Source organism: Diospyros lotus, chromosome 6, assembly GCF_014633365.1.
Source record: "Diospyros lotus cultivar Yz01 chromosome 6, ASM1463336v1, whole genome shotgun sequence".
NCBI lineage: Eukaryota > Viridiplantae > Streptophyta > Magnoliopsida > Ericales > Ebenaceae > Diospyros > Diospyros lotus.
The window spans coordinates 40139053-40150839 of record NC_068343.1 but is presented as its reverse complement, the minus strand read 5'-3'; the positions used below and the strand labels follow the sequence as shown (position 1 = coordinate 40150839).

Here is an 11787-nt window from a genome sequence, read left to right as displayed (position 1 = left end):
TGCATTATGCTGGTATGATCGCACCCGCACACTAAGGTTGCCTCTTTCATTTATGCATCGTCCAGGGGCGCGGATCGCTCCCTGCCCCCCTCCACGATGAGTGGGGCCCGCTCGGACCGGTAAGAAGCCAGAAGCGAAAGTCGCCGACCGATTCGAGGCGCGTACGTTTTTTTTTTTAAAGATCTGCACCTGCAAAGATCCGAGGCGGTTATAAATCCCTAACGATTTTCGCTCTTAAATGAGCTCCGGAACGTTAAGGAACCTTAAACCGTGAAAACTGTAGCGAACGCTGAACCCCCACAGTCCAGAACACAGGGAAAAACGGGAATACGTTACGCCGACCGGAACCGTTTCTCGGGAGGACTGGAAAGGAGCAAAAAAAGGTGCAACACGAGGACTTCCCAGGGTCACCCATCCTAGTACTGCTCTCTCTCGCCCAACACGCTTAACTTCGGAGTTTGATGGGATCCGGTGCATTAGTGCTGGTATGATCGCACCCGCACACTAAGGTTGCCTCTGTTCATTTATGCATCGTCCAGGGGCGCGGATCGCTCCCTGCCCCCCCTCCACGATGAGTGGGCCCGCTCGGGACCGGTAAGAAGCCAGAAGCGAAAGTCGCCGACCGATTCGAGCGGCGTACGTTTTTTTTTTTAAGATCTGCACGCTGCAAAGATCCGGAGGCGGTTATAAATCCCTAACGATTTTCGCTCTTAAATGAGCTCCGGGAACGTTAAGGAACCTTAAACCGTGAAAACTGTAGCGAACGCTGAACCCCAACAGTCCAGAACACAGGGAAAAACGGAATACGGTTACGCCGACCGAACCGTTTCTCGGAGACTGGAAAGAGCAAAAAAAAGGGTGCAACACGAGGACTTCCCAGGGGTCACCCATCCTAGTACTGCTCTCGCCCAAGCACGCTTAACTTCGAGTTCTGATGGATCCGTGCATTAGTGCTGTATGATCGCACCCGCACACTAAGGTTGCCTCTGTTCATTTATGGCATCGTCCAGGGGGCGCGATCGCTCCCTGCCCCCTCCACGATGAGTGGGGCCCGCTCGGACCGTAAGAAGCCAGAAGCGAAAGTCGCCGACCGATTCGGAGGCGGCGTACGTTTTTTTTTTAAAGATCTGCACGCTGCAAAGATCCGGAGGCGGTTATAAATCCCTAACGATTTTCGCTCTTAAATGAGCTCCGGGAACGTTAAGGAACCTTAAACCGTGAAAACTGTAGCGAACGCTGAACCCCAACAGTCCAGAACACAGGGGAAAAACGGGAATACGGTTACGCCGACGCGGAACCGTTTCTCGGGGAGGACTGGAAAGGAGCAAAAAAAAGGGGTGCAACACGAGGACTTCCCAGGGGGTCACCCATCCTAGTACTGCTCTCGCCCAAGCACGCTTAACTTCGGAGTTCTGATGGGATCCGGTGCATTAGTGCTGGTATGATCGCACCCGCACACTAAGGTTGCCTCTGTTCATTTATGGCATCGTCCAGGGGGGCGCGGATCGCTCCCTGCCCCCCTCCACGATGAGTGGGGGCCCGCTCGGGACCGGTAAGAAGCCAGAAGCGAAAGTCGCCGACCGATTCGGAGGCGGCGTACGTTTTTTTTTTAAAGATCTGCACGCTGCAAAGATCCGGAGGCGGTTATAAATCCCTAACGATTTTCGCTCTTAAATGAGCTCCGGGAACGTTAAGGAACCTTAAACCGTGAAAACTGTAGCGAACGCTGAACCCCAACAGTCCAGAACACAGGGGAAAAACGGGAATACGGTTACGCCGACGCGGAACCGTTTCTCGGGGAGGACTGGAAAGGAGCAAAAAAAAGGGGTGCAACACGAGGACTTCCCAGGGGGTCACCCATCCTAGTACTGCTCTCGCCCAAGCACGCTTAACTTCGGAGTTCTGATGGGATCCGGTGCATTAGTGCTGGTATGATCGCACCCGCACACTAAGGTTGCCTCTGTTCATTTATGGCATCGTCCAGGGGGGCGCGGATCGCTCCCTGCCCCCCTCCACGTTGAGTGGGGCCCGCTCGGGACCGGTAAGAAGCCAGAAGCGAAAGTCGCCGACCGATTCGAGGCGCGTACGTTTTTTTTTTAAAGATCTGCACGCTGCAAAGATCCGAGGCGGTTATAAATCCCTAACGATTTTCGCTCTTAAATGACTCCGGAACGTTAAGGAACCTTAAACCGTGAAAACTGTAGCGAACGCTGAACCCCAACATCCAAACACAGGGAAAAACGGGAATACGGTTACGCCGACGCGGAACCGTTTCTCGGGAGGACTGGAAAGGAGCAAAAAAAGGGGTGCAACACGAGGACTTCCCAGGGGTCACCCATCCTAGTACTGCTCTCCCCAAGCACGCTTAACTTCGAGTTCTGATGATCCGTGCATTAGTGCTGGTATGATCGCACCCGCACACTAAGTTGCCTCTGTTCATTTATGGCATCGTCCAGGGGGCGCGATCGCTCCCTGCCCCCCTCCACGATGAGTGGGCCCCGCTCGGACCGTAAGAAGCCAGAAGCGAAAGTCGCCGACCGATTCGAGGCGGCGTACGTTTTTTTTTTAAAGATCTGCACGCTGCAAAGATCCGAGGCGGTATAAATCCCTAACGATTTTCGCTCTTAAATGAGCTCCGGAACGTTAAGGAACCTTAAACCGTGAAAACTGTAGCGAACGCTGAACCCCAACAGTCCAAACACAGGGAAAAACGGGGATACGGTTACGCCGACGCGAACCGTTTCTCGGGAGGACTGGAAAGGAGCAAAAAAAAGGGTGCAACACGAGGACTTCCCAGGGTCACCCATCCTAGTACTGCTCTCGCCCAAGCACGCTTAACTTCGGAGTTCTGATGGATCCGTGCATTAGTGCTGGTATGATCGCACCCGCACACTAAGTTGCCTCTGTTCATTTATGCATCGTCCAGGGGGCGCGATCGCTCCCTGCCCCCCTCCACGATGAGTGGGCCCGCTCGGGACCGTAAGAAGCCAGAAGCGAAAGTCGCCGACCGATTCGAGCGGCGTACGTTTTTTTTTTAAAGATCTGCACGCTGCAAAGATCCGGAGGCGGTTATAAATCCCTAACGATTTTCGCTCTTAAATGAGCTCCGGAACGTTAAGAACCTTAAACCGTGAAAACTGTAGCGAACGCTGAACCCCAACAGTCCAAAACACAGGGAAAAACGGAATACGGTTACGCCGACGCGGACCGTTTCTCGGGGAGACTGGAAAGGACAAAAAAAAGGGTGCAACACGAGGACTTCCCAGGGGTCACCCATCCTAGTACTGCTCTCGCCCAAGCACGCTTAACTTCGAGTTCTGATGGATCCGTGCATTAGTGCTGTATGATCGCACCCGCACACTAAGTTGCCTCTGTTCATTTATGCATCGTCCAGGGGGCGCGATCGCTCCCTGCCCCCCTCCACGATGAGTGGGCCCGCTCGGACCGTAAGAAGCCAGAAGCGAAAGTCGCCGACCGATTCGGAGGCGGCGTACGTTTTTTTTTTAAAGATCTGCACGCTGCAAAGATCCGAGCGGTTATAAATCCCTAACGATTTTCGCTCTTAAATGAGCTCCGGAACGTTAAGGAACCTTAAACCGTGAAAACTGTAGCGAACGCTGAACCCCAACAGTCCAGAACACAGGGAAAAACGGGAATACGGTTACGCCGACGCGGAACCGTTTCTCGGGAGGACTGAAAGGAGCAAAAAAAAGGGTGCAACACGAGACTTCCCAGGGGTCACCCATCCTAGTACTGCTCTCGCCCAAGCACGCTTAACTTCGAGTTCTGATGGATCCGGTGCATTAGTGCTGGTATGATCGCACCCGCACACTAAGGTTGCCTCTGTTCATTTATGGCATCGTCCAGGGGCGCGGATCGCTCCCTGCCCCCCTCCACGATGAGTGGGCCCGCTCGGGACCGTAAGAAGCCAGAAGCGAAAGTCGCCGACCGATTCGGAGGCGGCGTACGTTTTTTTTTTAAAGATCTGCACGCTGCAAAGATCCGGAGGCGGTTATAAATCCCTAACGATTTTCGCTCTTAAATGAGCTCCGGGAACGTTAAGGAACCTTAAACCGTGAAAACTGTAGCGAACGCTGAACCCCAACAGTCCAGAACACAGGGAAAACGGAATACGGTTACGCCGACGCGGAACCGTTTCTCGGGGAGACTGGAAAGGAGCAAAAAAAAGGGGTGCAACACGAGGACTTCCCAGGGGTCACCCATCCTAGTACTGCTCTCGCCCAAGCACGCTTAACTTCGAGTTCTGATGGATCCGGTGCATTAGTGCTGGTATGATCGCACCCGCACACTAAGGTTGCCTCTGTTCATTTATGGCATCGTCCAGGGGGGCGGATCGCTCCCTGCCCCCTCCACGATGAGTGGGCCCGCTCGGGACCGGTAAGAAGCCAGAAGCGAAAGTCGCCGACCGATTCGAGGCGGCGTACGTTTTTTTTTTAAAGATCTGCACGCTGCAAAGATCCGAGGCGGTTATAAATCCCTAACGATTTTCGCTCTTAAATAGCTCCGGAACGTAAGGAACCTTAAACCGTGAAAACTGTAGCGAACGCTGAACCCCAACATCCAGAACACAGGGAAAAACGGGAATACGGTACGCCGACGCGAACCGTTTCTCGGGAGACTGGAAAGGAGCAAAAAAAAGGGTGCAACACGAGGACTTCCCAGGGGTCACCCATCCTAGTACTGCTCTCCGCCCAAGCACGCTTAACTTCGAGTTCTGATGGGATCCGGTGCATTAGTGCTGGTATGATCGCACCCGCACACTAAGTTGCCTCTGTTCATTTATGGCATCGTCCAGGGGCGCGGATCGCTCCCTGCCCCCCTCCACGATGAGTGGGCCCCGCTCGGACCGTAAGAAGCCAGAAGCGAAAGTCGCCGACCGATTCGAGGCGGCGTACGTTTTTTTTTTTAAAGATCTGCACGCTGCAAAGATCCGAGGCGGTTATAAATCCCTAACGATTTTCGCTCTTAAATGAGCTCCGGAACGTTAAGGAACCTTAAACCGTGAAAACTGTAGCGAACGCTGAACCCCAACAGTCCAAACACAGGGAAAAACGGGAATACGGTTACGCCGACGCGGAACCGTTTCTCGGGAGGACTGGAAAGGAGCAAAAAAAAGGGTGCAACACGAGGACTTCCCAGGGGTCACCCATCCTAGTACTGCTCTCGCCCAAGCACGCTTAACTTCGGAGTTCTGATGGATCCGTGCATTAGTGCTGGTATGATCGCACCCGCACACTAAGGTTGCCTCTGTTCATTTATGGCATCGTCCAGGGGGCGCGGATCGCTCCCTGCCCCCCTCCACGATGATGGGGCCCGCTCGGACCGTAAGAAGCCAGAAGCGAAAGTCGCCGACCGATTCGGAGGCGGCGTACGTTTTTTTTTTAAAGATCTGCACGCTGCAAAGATCCGAGGCGTTATAAATCCCTAACGATTTTCGCTCTTAAATGAGCTCCGGAACGTTAAGGAACCTTAAACCGTGAAAACTGTAGCGAACGCTGAACCCCAACAGTCCAGAACACAGGGAAAAACGGGAATACGTTACGCCGACGCGAACCGTTTCTCGGGAGGACTGGAAAGGAGCAAAAAAAAGGGTGCAACACGAGGACTTCCCAGGGGTCACCCATCCTAGTACTGCTCTCGCCCAAGCACGCTTAACTTCGAGTTCTGATGGATCCGTGCATTAGTGCTGGTATGATCGCACCCGCACACTAAGTTGCCTCTGTTCATTTATGGCATCGTCCAGGGGCGCGGATCGCTCCCTGCCCCCCTCCACGATGATGGGGCCCGCTCGGGACCGGTAAGAAGCCAAAGCGAAAGTCGCCGACCGATTCGGAGGCGGCGTACGTTTTTTTTTTTAAAGATCTGCACGCTGCAAAGATCCGAGGCGGTTATAAATCCCTAACGATTTTCGCTCTTAAATGAGCTCCGGAACGTTAAGGAACCTTAAACCGTGAAAACTGTAGCGAACGCTGAACCCCAACAGTCCAGAACACAGGGAAAAACGGGAATACGTTACGCCGACGCGAACCGTTTCTCGGGAGACTGGAAAGGAGCAAAAAAAAGGGTGCAACACGAGACTTCCCAGGGGTCACCCATCCTATACTGCTCTCGCCCAAGCACGCTTAACTTCGAGTTCTGATGGATCCGTGCATTAGTGCTGGTATGATCGCACCCGCACACTAAGGTTGCCTCTGTTCATTTATGCATCGTCCAGGGGGCGCGATCGCTCCCTGCCCCCCTCCACGATGAGTGGGGCCCGCTCGGACCGTAAGAAGCCAGAAGCGAAAGTCGCCGACCGATTCGGAGGCGCGTACGTTTTTTTTTTAAAGATCTGCACGCTGCAAAGATCCGAGGCGTTTATAAATCCCTAACGATTTTCGCTCTTAAATGAGCTCCGGAACGTTAAGGAACCTTAAACCGTGAAAACTGTAGCGAACGCTGAACCCCAACAGTCCAGAACACAGGGAAAACGGGAATACGTTACGCCGACGCGGAACCGTTTCTCGGGAGGACTGAAAGGAGCAAAAAAAAGGGTGCAACACGAGGACTTCCCAGGGTCACCCATCCTAGTACTGCTCTCGCCCAAGCACGCTTAACTTCGAGTTCTGATGGATCCGTGCATTAGTGCTGGTATGATCGCACCCGCACACTAAGGTTGCCTCTGTTCATTTATGGCATCGTCCAGGGGGCGCGATCGCTCCCTGCCCCCCTCCACGATGATGGGCCCGCTCGGACCGTAAGAAGCCAGAAGCGAAAGTCGCCGACCGATTCGAGGCGGCGTACGTTTTTTTTTTAAAGATCTGCACGCTGCAAAGATCCGAGGCGTTATAAATCCCTAACGATTTTCGCTCTTAAATGAGCTCCGGAACGTTAAGGAACCTTAAACCGTGAAAACTGTAGCGAACGCTGAACCCCAACATCCAGAACACAGGGAAAAACGGGAATACGTTACGCCGACGCGGAACCGTTTCTCGGGAGGACTGGAAAGAGCAAAAAAAAGGGTGCAACACGAGGACTTCCCAGGGGTCACCCATCCTAGTACTGCTCTCGCCCAAGCACGCTTAACTTCGAGTTCTGATGGATCCGGTGCATTAGTGCTGGTATGATCGCACCCGCACACTAAGGTTGCCTCTGTTCATTTATGGCATCGTCCAGGGGGCGCGGATCGCTCCCTGCCCCCCTCCACGATGAGTGGGCCCGCTCGGACCGTAAGAAGCCAGAAGCGAAAGTCGCCGACCGATTCGGAGGCGGCGTACGTTTTTTTTTTTAAAGATCTGCACGCTGCAAAGATCCGGAGGCGGTTATAAATCCCTAACGATTTTCGCTCTTAAATGAGCTCCGGAACGTTAAGGAACCTTAAACCGTGAAAACTGTAGCGAACGCTGAACCCCAACAGTCCAGAACACAGGGAAAAACGGGAATACGTTACGCCGACGCGAACCGTTTCTCGGGAGGACTGGAAAGGAGCAAAAAAAAGGGTGCAACACGAGGACTTCCCAGGGGTCACCCATCCTAGTACTGCTCTCGCCCAAGCACGCTTAACTTCGGAGTTCTGATGGATCCGGTGCATTAGTGCTGTATGATCGCACCCGCACACTAAGGTTGCCTCTGTTCATTTATGGCATCGTCCAGGGGGCGCGGATCGCTCCCTGCCCCCCTCCACGATGAGTGGGCCCGCTCGGACCGTAAGAAGCCAGAAGCGAAAGTCGCCGACCGATTCGGAGGCGGCGTACGTTTTTTTTTTAAAGATCTGCACGCTGCAAAGATCCGGAGGCGGTTATAAATCCCTAACGATTTTCGCTCTTAAATGAGCTCCGGAACGTTAAGGAACCTTAAACCGTGAAAACTGTAGCGAACGCTGAACCCCAACATCCAGAACACAGGGAAAAACGGGAATACGGTTACGCCGACGCGAACCGTTTCTCGGGAGGACTGAAAGGAGCAAAAAAAAGGGTGCAACACGAGGACTTCCCAGGGGTCACCCATCCTAGTACTGCTCTCGCCCAAGCACGCTTAACTTCGGAGTTCTGATGGATCCGTGCATTAGTGCTGGTATGATCGCACCCGCACACTAAGGTTGCCTCTGTTCATTTATGGCATCGTCCAGGGGGCGCGGATCGCTCCCTGCCCCCCTCCACGATGAGTGGGGCCCGCTCGGACCGTAAGAAGCCAGAAGCGAAAGTCGCCGACCGATTCGAGGCGGCGTACGTTTTTTTTTTTAAAGATCTGCACGCTGCAAAGATCCGAGGCGGTTATAAATCCCTAACGATTTTCGCTCTTAAATGAGCTCCGGAACGTTAAGGAACCTTAAACCGTGAAAACTGTAGCGAACGCTGAACCCCAACAGTCCAGAACACAGGGAAAAACGGGAATACGGTTACGCCGACGCGGAACCGTTTCTCGGGAGGACTGGAAAGGAGCAAAAAAAAGGGTGCAACACGAGGACTTCCCAGGGGTCACCCATCCTAGTACTGCTCTCGCCCAAGCACGCTTAACTTCGAGTTCTGATGGATCCGGTGCATTAGTGCTGGTATGATCGCACCCGCACACTAAGGTTGCCTCTGTTCATTTATGGCATCGTCCAGGGGGCGGATCGCTCCCTGCCCCCCTCCACGATGAGTGGGGCCCGCTCGGACCGTAAGAAGCCAGAAGCGAAAGTCGCCGACCGATTCGGAGCGGCGTACGTTTTTTTTTTAAAGATCTGCACGCTGCAAAGATCCGAGGCGGTTATAAATCCCTAACGATTTTCGCTCTTAAATGAGCTCCGGAACGTTAAGGAACCTTAAACCGTGAAAACTGTAGCGAACGCTGAACCCCAACAGTCCAGAACACAGGGAAAAACGGGAATACGGTTACGCCGACGCGGAACCGTTTCTCGGGAGGACTGGAAAGGAGCAAAAAAAAGGGTGCAACACGAGGACTTCCCAGGGGTCACCCATCCTAGTACTGCTCTCGCCCAAGCACGCTTAACTTCGAGTTCTGATGGATCCGTGCATTAGTGCTGGTATGATCGCACCCGCACACTAAGGTTGCCTCTGTTCATTTATGGCATCGTCCAGGGGCGCGGATCGCTCCCTGCCCCCCTCCACGATGAGTGGGCCCGCTCGGGACCGGTAAGAAGCCAGAAGCGAAAGTCGCCGACCGATTCGGAGGCGCGTACGTTTTTTTTTTAAAGATCTGCACGCTGCAAAGATCCGAGGCGTTATAAATCCCTAACGATTTTCGCTCTTAAATGAGCTCCGGAACGTTAAGGAACCTTAAACCGTGAAAACTGTAGCGAACGCTGAACCCCAACAGTCCAGAACACAGGGAAAAACGGGAATACGGTTACGCCGACGCGGACCGTTTCTCGGGAGGACTGGAAAGGAGCAAAAAAAAGGGTGCAACACGAGGACTTCCCAGGGGTCACCCATCCTAGTACTGCTCTCGCCCAAGCACGCTTAACTTCGGAGTTCTGATGGATCCGTGCATTAGTGCTGGTATGATCGCACCCGCACACTAAGGTTGCCTCTGTTCATTTATGGCATCGTCCAGGGGCGCGATCGCTCCCTGCCCCCCTCCACGATGAGTGGGCCCCGCTCGGACCGTAAGAAGCCAGAAGCGAAAGTCGCCGACCGATTCGGAGGCGGCGTACGTTTTTTTTTTTAAAGATCTGCACGCTGCAAAGATCCGGAGGCGGTTATAAATCCCTAACGATTTTCGCTCTTAAATGAGCTCCGGAACGTTAAGGAACCTTAAACCGTGAAAACTGTAGCGAACGCTGAACCCCAACAGTCCAGAACACAGGGAAAAACGGGAATACGGTTACGCCGACGCGGAACCGTTTCTCGGGAGGACTGGAAAGGAGCAAAAAAAAGGGTGCAACACGAGGACTTCCCAGGGGTCACCCATCCTAGTACTGCTCTCGCCCAAGCACGCTTAACTTCGGAGTTCTGATGGATCCGTGCATTAGTGCTGGTATGATCGCACCCGCACACTAAGGTTGCCTCTGTTCATTTATGGCATCGTCCAGGGGGGCGATCGCTCCCTGCCCCCCTCCACGATGAGTGGGGCCCGCTCGGACCGTAAGAAGCCAGAAGCGAAAGTCGCCGACCGATTCGGAGGCGGCGTACGTTTTTTTTTTAAAGATCTGCACGCTGCAAAGATCCGAGGCGGTTATAAATCCCTAACGATTTTCGCTCTTAAATGAGCTCCGGAACGTTAAGGAACCTTAAACCGTGAAAACTGTAGCGAACGCTGAACCCCAACAGTCCAGAACACAGGGAAAAACGGGAATACGGTTACGCCGACGCGGAACCGTTTCTCGGGAGGACTGGAAAGGAGCAAAAAAAAGGGTGCAACACGAGGACTTCCCAGGGGTCACCCATCCTAGTACTGCTCTCGCCCAAGCACGCTTAACTTCGAGTTCTGATGGATCCGGTGCATTAGTGCTGGTATGATCGCACCCGCACACTAAGGTGCCTCTGTTCATTTATGGCATCGTCCAGGGGCGCGGATCGCTCCCTGCCCCCCTCCACGATGAGTGGGGCCCGCTCGGACCGTAAGAAGCCAGAAGCGAAAGTCGCCGACCGATTCGGAGGCGGCGTACGTTTTTTTTTTAAAGATCTGCACGCTGCAAAGATCCGAGGCGGTTATAAATCCCTAACGATTTTCGCTCTTAAATGAGCTCCGGAACGTTAAGGAACCTTAAACCGTGAAAACTGTAGCGAACGCTGAACCCCAACAGTCCAGAACACAGGGAAAAACGGGAATACGGTTACGCCGACGCGGAACCGTTTCTCGGGAGGACTGGAAAGGAGCAAAAAAAAGGGTGCAACACGAGGACTTCCCAGGGGTCACCCATCCTAGTACTGCTCTCGCCCAAGCACGCTTAACTTCGGAGTTCTGATGGATCCGGTGCATTAGTGCTGGTATGATCGCACCCGCACACTAAGGTTGCCTCTGTTCATTTATGGCATCGTCCAGGGGGCGCGGATCGCTCCCTGCCCCCCTCCACGATGAGTGGGGCCCGCTCGGACCGTAAGAAGCCAGAAGCGAAAGTCGCCGACCGATTCGGAGGCGGCGTACGTTTTTTTTTTAAAGATCTGCACGCTGCAAAGATCCGAGGCGGTTATAAATCCCTAACGATTTTCGCTCTTAAATGAGCTCCGGGAACGTTAAGGAACCTTAAACCGTGAAAACTGTAGCGAACGCTGAACCCCAACAGTCCAGAACACAGGGAAAAACGGGAATACGGTTACGCCGACGCGGAACCGTTTCTCGGGAGGACTGGAAAGGAGCAAAAAAAAGGGGTGCAACACGAGGACTTCCCAGGGGTCACCCATCCTAGTACTGCTCTCGCCCAAGCACGCTTAACTTCGGAGTTCTGATGGATCCGTGCATTAGTGCTGGTATGATCGCACCCGCACACTAAGGTTGCCTCTGTTCATTTATGGCATCGTCCAGGGGGCGCGGATCGCTCCCTGCCCCCCTCCACGATGAGTGGGGCCCGCTCGGACCGTAAGAAGCCAGAAGCGAAAGTCGCCGACCGATTCGGAGGCGGCGTACGTTTTTTTTTTAAAGATCTGCACGCTGCAAAGATCCGAGGCGGTTATAAATCCCTAACGATTTTCGCTCTTAAATGAGCTCCGGAACGTTAAGGAACCTTAAACCGTGAAAACTGTAGCGAACGCTGAACCCCAACAGTCCAGAACACAGGGAAAAACGGGAATACGGTTACGCCGACGCGGAACCGTTTCTCGGGAGGACTGGAAAGGAGCAAAAAAA

The 11787-nt window shown here is 53.7% G+C and overlaps 16 non-coding genes and 8 pseudogenes across 16 annotated transcripts; all 24 read right to left on the bottom strand.

Annotated features, from left to right (window-relative positions):
* Positions 1-380: 380 nt before the first annotated feature.
* Positions 381-499, bottom strand: LOC127805335 (5S ribosomal RNA; annotated as a pseudogene).
* Positions 500-855: 356 nt separating this feature from the next.
* LOC127805334 (5S ribosomal RNA) lies at positions 856-969 on the bottom strand (annotated as a pseudogene).
* Positions 970-1334: 365 nt separating this feature from the next.
* Positions 1335-1453, bottom strand: LOC127805422 (5S ribosomal RNA). Its single transcript, XR_008024148.1, has one exon. It is a non-coding gene; the product is annotated as a 5S ribosomal RNA (ribosomal RNA).
* A 371-nt stretch (positions 1454-1824) lies between these two features.
* LOC127805411 (5S ribosomal RNA) lies at positions 1825-1943 on the bottom strand. The gene has a single exon (XR_008024140.1). It is a non-coding gene; the product is annotated as a 5S ribosomal RNA (ribosomal RNA).
* A 360-nt stretch (positions 1944-2303) lies between these two features.
* On the bottom strand, positions 2304-2416 carry LOC127805338 (5S ribosomal RNA; annotated as a pseudogene).
* Positions 2417-2772: 356 nt separating this feature from the next.
* LOC127805325 (5S ribosomal RNA) lies at positions 2773-2887 on the bottom strand. The gene has a single exon (XR_008024075.1). It is a non-coding gene; the product is annotated as a 5S ribosomal RNA (ribosomal RNA).
* A 354-nt stretch (positions 2888-3241) lies between these two features.
* On the bottom strand, positions 3242-3355 carry LOC127805333 (5S ribosomal RNA; annotated as a pseudogene).
* A 356-nt stretch (positions 3356-3711) lies between these two features.
* LOC127805326 (5S ribosomal RNA) lies at positions 3712-3826 on the bottom strand. The gene has a single exon (XR_008024076.1). It is a non-coding gene; the product is annotated as a 5S ribosomal RNA (ribosomal RNA).
* A 362-nt stretch (positions 3827-4188) lies between these two features.
* LOC127805320 (5S ribosomal RNA) lies at positions 4189-4304 on the bottom strand. Its single transcript, XR_008024070.1, has one exon. It is a non-coding gene; the product is annotated as a 5S ribosomal RNA (ribosomal RNA).
* Positions 4305-4658: 354 nt separating this feature from the next.
* On the bottom strand, positions 4659-4776 carry LOC127805318 (5S ribosomal RNA). Its single transcript, XR_008024068.1, has one exon. It is a non-coding gene; the product is annotated as a 5S ribosomal RNA (ribosomal RNA).
* Positions 4777-5135: 359 nt separating this feature from the next.
* On the bottom strand, positions 5136-5251 carry LOC127805317 (5S ribosomal RNA). The gene has a single exon (XR_008024067.1). It is a non-coding gene; the product is annotated as a 5S ribosomal RNA (ribosomal RNA).
* Positions 5252-5609: 358 nt separating this feature from the next.
* Positions 5610-5724, bottom strand: LOC127805328 (5S ribosomal RNA; annotated as a pseudogene).
* Positions 5725-6082: 358 nt separating this feature from the next.
* Positions 6083-6195, bottom strand: LOC127805336 (5S ribosomal RNA; annotated as a pseudogene).
* A 356-nt stretch (positions 6196-6551) lies between these two features.
* LOC127805332 (5S ribosomal RNA) lies at positions 6552-6665 on the bottom strand (annotated as a pseudogene).
* A 354-nt stretch (positions 6666-7019) lies between these two features.
* Positions 7020-7135, bottom strand: LOC127805324 (5S ribosomal RNA). The gene has a single exon (XR_008024074.1). It is a non-coding gene; the product is annotated as a 5S ribosomal RNA (ribosomal RNA).
* Positions 7136-7496: 361 nt separating this feature from the next.
* LOC127805321 (5S ribosomal RNA) lies at positions 7497-7612 on the bottom strand. Its single transcript, XR_008024071.1, has one exon. It is a non-coding gene; the product is annotated as a 5S ribosomal RNA (ribosomal RNA).
* A 359-nt stretch (positions 7613-7971) lies between these two features.
* LOC127805316 (5S ribosomal RNA) lies at positions 7972-8087 on the bottom strand. Its single transcript, XR_008024066.1, has one exon. It is a non-coding gene; the product is annotated as a 5S ribosomal RNA (ribosomal RNA).
* A 362-nt stretch (positions 8088-8449) lies between these two features.
* LOC127805323 (5S ribosomal RNA) lies at positions 8450-8565 on the bottom strand. The gene has a single exon (XR_008024073.1). It is a non-coding gene; the product is annotated as a 5S ribosomal RNA (ribosomal RNA).
* Positions 8566-8924: 359 nt separating this feature from the next.
* Positions 8925-9039, bottom strand: LOC127805327 (5S ribosomal RNA; annotated as a pseudogene).
* A 359-nt stretch (positions 9040-9398) lies between these two features.
* LOC127805315 (5S ribosomal RNA) lies at positions 9399-9514 on the bottom strand. Its single transcript, XR_008024065.1, has one exon. It is a non-coding gene; the product is annotated as a 5S ribosomal RNA (ribosomal RNA).
* A 362-nt stretch (positions 9515-9876) lies between these two features.
* LOC127805314 (5S ribosomal RNA) lies at positions 9877-9992 on the bottom strand. Its single transcript, XR_008024064.1, has one exon. It is a non-coding gene; the product is annotated as a 5S ribosomal RNA (ribosomal RNA).
* A 360-nt stretch (positions 9993-10352) lies between these two features.
* On the bottom strand, positions 10353-10468 carry LOC127805322 (5S ribosomal RNA). The gene has a single exon (XR_008024072.1). It is a non-coding gene; the product is annotated as a 5S ribosomal RNA (ribosomal RNA).
* A 360-nt stretch (positions 10469-10828) lies between these two features.
* LOC127805310 (5S ribosomal RNA) lies at positions 10829-10945 on the bottom strand. Its single transcript, XR_008024061.1, has one exon. It is a non-coding gene; the product is annotated as a 5S ribosomal RNA (ribosomal RNA).
* Positions 10946-11309: 364 nt separating this feature from the next.
* LOC127805312 (5S ribosomal RNA) lies at positions 11310-11425 on the bottom strand. The gene has a single exon (XR_008024063.1). It is a non-coding gene; the product is annotated as a 5S ribosomal RNA (ribosomal RNA).
* Between the last annotated feature and the right edge of the window lie 362 nt (positions 11426-11787).